Raw genomic sequence first — 3,631 nt, 5'->3', positions numbered from 1 at the left:
TATGGTGGAAACCCTTTAATAGACTCAAGTCAGCCAGCATGTTTGAGAATGGGAGTGTTATACTCTGTCCAGGTTTGACACATGTTTACCTGCTTTTATTTCTTTTCATTCATTGTTGTTATCCTCGGAATAGTTACCTTTGTCCCTTTAAGCCTTGTAAACAATAACTTACCAATGATAAATATATGGTCAATAAAACCTTAACAAATATTTGTTGTTTTTAAAAAAAAATTCTCCTCACATGGGCTACTAAAACGACAGAGAGAATTCCACTGAGACCAGTCAAAGCAGATTTTAGCATCATCAGTTGTACATTGTGTTCCGAATGGTTTAAATAGTCAAGAATTATCAGTTCTCAAAGTTGAGCGGTTTCTGAGATTTGCGGATAAATAACATATAACACACGGGGGCCTGACAACTGACTCAAGGTTAACTTTTGCCAAGGGTCCATACTGATCCTTTGAAAATATTGCATTGACATTACTTTTTCAATAAATATCAACTTTCTGGCCTCGTGTATGTGCTGGGGGCATCAGAAATGATAAGACCATAGCCTTGTGTGATGGCATAATGGGGAAAGATGGCCATGAGCCAAGCTGCACTGATCAGGAAAGCTTTAAGGTTCAATCTCCGGTCTTTGCTGATTCAGCTCATTTCAGCTGCAGTGATAGTAGGGTTGCTACAATTGGCCTGAGAGTCTCTGGACTAGCAATAACACTTGCACCAAATCATTATCCAATGACTCACATTGAAAATGCATGTGTGTGCATCATCAAGTTAGGATAGGATTGGGCTTGGTTGTCGATACTCACTGTTTAGGTTAACAATGAAGAACACTCAGTGATTGGATGAAGGTGCTAAACTCACTTGACAGCTTCAACCTGGATCTATATTTGATGACTGAGCAACAATCCTGTCTGTCAGCATTGATTAGTTATCAGAACTGAGGTTCCTCTCTTGTTTCTATCTTTCCTACTTCAGTAACGTCAAGACCTGTTATAAAGCCCCTATGGCTGTCCAGCTAAGATTTGCTATTAGCACAGAATAGGACTAAGGGCTTAAATAAAAACCAGAAAATGCTGGAAAAACTCAGCAAGTCTGACAGCCTCTGTGGAGAGAGAAACAGTTAATGTTTCTGTCTCCACTGAATATGAGTTGAATGTGACTTCAGACATAAGACATAATCTGACATAAGTATTTTCAGCACTTTGTTTTTATTCCAGGTTTCCAGTCGCTGCTGTATTTTGCTTTTATTATCGGAATGAGGACTTTCCTCGTTAGATAAACCCATTGAGTTATAGTGGGGATGGGGGGGGGGGCGACTTGAACATTTGAAACACAATCTGCATGTTTACTGCACAATGAGACACCCCTGAGGCCTATGTACTTTGTTCTCAATTGCATTCTGACTCTTTGTAAAAAAACCTGACACCACTTAGAGTTCAGAATGAACCCTAATGTGTAAAACAAAAGCCTGAAAATGGAGCAGGAGAATAATCAAAGCATCCGAATGCTAACATCAGTAAAACTATATTGTGTGCTCAAACACAAAGAATAGTACTTGTATTTACAAAATGCCTTCTCTTGTCAACATCTCAAATGCTTGATACAGGGAATTACGAAGTGCAATGACTTATGATGACAAGGAAACCTTGTACAGGGTACTGGCTCTCTGAAAATTGCCTTTGACAGTGATTTATAAAAAGCATAACTTTTTTTCCTTATTTCCTTTTATCTTGGAGCTGTGATGGTACCAAGTGTGAGAATATTGTTATTTTGTCACTGGGACTCAAAGGCTTTCATTCCCTCTCAGTTCAAACTTATTACCTTTCAGGGTCCTGTGTACAATGATTTTCCAGTGAACATCAGGATAAAACTTACTGTAATTTGGCAGTAAATATTAGCACCACAGAGGGAGTGTGTTTGGGAAAAGGAAGTGCTACATGTATAGAGGGTGCCATTCTGGAGCTTGTTTAAACCATATTAACATTGTTTAATGTTGCATCTAACTCATTTCAGTGTGTCCTGGAGTATTTCCTGCAGATGGAAAATGTGAAGACAGAAAATTCACAGAAAACTTTCAATGCAGCTAGAGAGTCAAAAATTGACTTCAACAATGATCAGACTGCAGATTCTGGTTTAGCCACACTACAAGACTCTGAAATTTAGTATTAAGGCAAACTATATTAGCAATTATTTTGTTGGCATAAACTTGATGGGCTGGATGGCAGCCTCCTGACTGTTCATTGGCAGCACATGAGCCTTTGAACTCCAGCCAATGGAAAAATCCTTTTCTCTCTTCTATCTGCTGACCCATTAGAGGTTTGTACTGGGGCTGGGTACTTCCACTGGCACCTCCTCAACCTGTTGAGTCCTAGCTGGAGTATTCTCCACATGCCTTCAGTTTATGTCACCCAAACAATCCTGTCTTCACATGCTACCCACATTGACATACAAATCTTGGAGTCGTCTCGCCAACTGTCACTGGATGAAATTGGGCCACTCACGGCAAACTGGGATTGTACCTGGGATCTTCCTGTTCTGCAAGGTTTGGTTACACATTCATTTAAGTCAACTGAGGATTTGGGAGAGTTAGTGATGTTTAGGAAAAAATCTCACTCCCACCTCTGAAATATTCTATGGGAGTAATGAGAAAAGTCATTTTTTAAAATAAACTTAAGAACCAAAGATAGAACAGAATAACATTTAAAGTAATAGCACAGGGAGAGAACAGGATGAGTATAGGTAACATTTTTAATTTTAACGTAAGGTTGCGTTTTCGAAGTCTTTGGGGTTAGTATGCAGTTATAAAGCCATTTCTGATGTTTAAGCTTTACTGCTCTTTGCAGTATATCTGTATTTTCAGTTTGCCTGTGATTTACAGAATCAGAGCATGTACTGGCAAGTATTAAGAGTTGGAAAATACTGGAGGGAATATATATAATAGAAATGAGGGAGGTGCAAAAATGAATAGGGAGGAAAAAAAGTGAAGTTAGATACAAAAGCCAAATAATAGTGTGGTCACTGCCTCAATTGATCAATATTGTACAGCTAATCCTCAGTATTGAGTTCAGATTCAGTTGTTACTGCCTCTGCATGGACAATTTGTTAAGCTCTTGCACAGGGAGTGGCTCCTTAATCTTTTGACCAGCTTTTGAAGTTCTATGGAATAACATATGTCATGGGATATGAATGTTAATTTCTGAAGTTTATAAATTGTGGTGGAATGACTGCACAGTTTAACAAAATATTGTTAATGCCTTTAATGTTGACTTTATCTCTGCAGCCAAAAAGTGCTAAAGGAATAATTGGGTGATACAAAGGAATGGTCACAATGTTGTACATGTGTTTAAATAAATCCAATTTAAAAACCAGAGTAGTGGACTACCTATGCTTGTGGAATCATAACAATGAGTCGGTGTGTTGCTGACAAGCTCTTTCCAGTAGAGGTCAGTAGACACATAAGCAATGGGAACTCTGGCTGATATTCTCCTTCCTAGGTCAGGGTGTGTGCTGCATCCGATTGTGCTGCAATTACTACCTCCCGGCTGAGAGTAACTAATTCAGCACAAGCTAGGAGTCCTTCTGGTCTGTATGGTTCAGCACGACACCAAACAATTCCCATTATGAA

Source organism: Cetorhinus maximus, chromosome 25, assembly GCF_964194155.1.
Source record: "Cetorhinus maximus chromosome 25, sCetMax3.hap1.1, whole genome shotgun sequence".
NCBI lineage: Eukaryota > Metazoa > Chordata > Chondrichthyes > Lamniformes > Cetorhinidae > Cetorhinus > Cetorhinus maximus.
The sequence above is the reverse complement of the archived record's forward strand: the minus strand, read 5'-3'. Positions refer to the sequence as shown.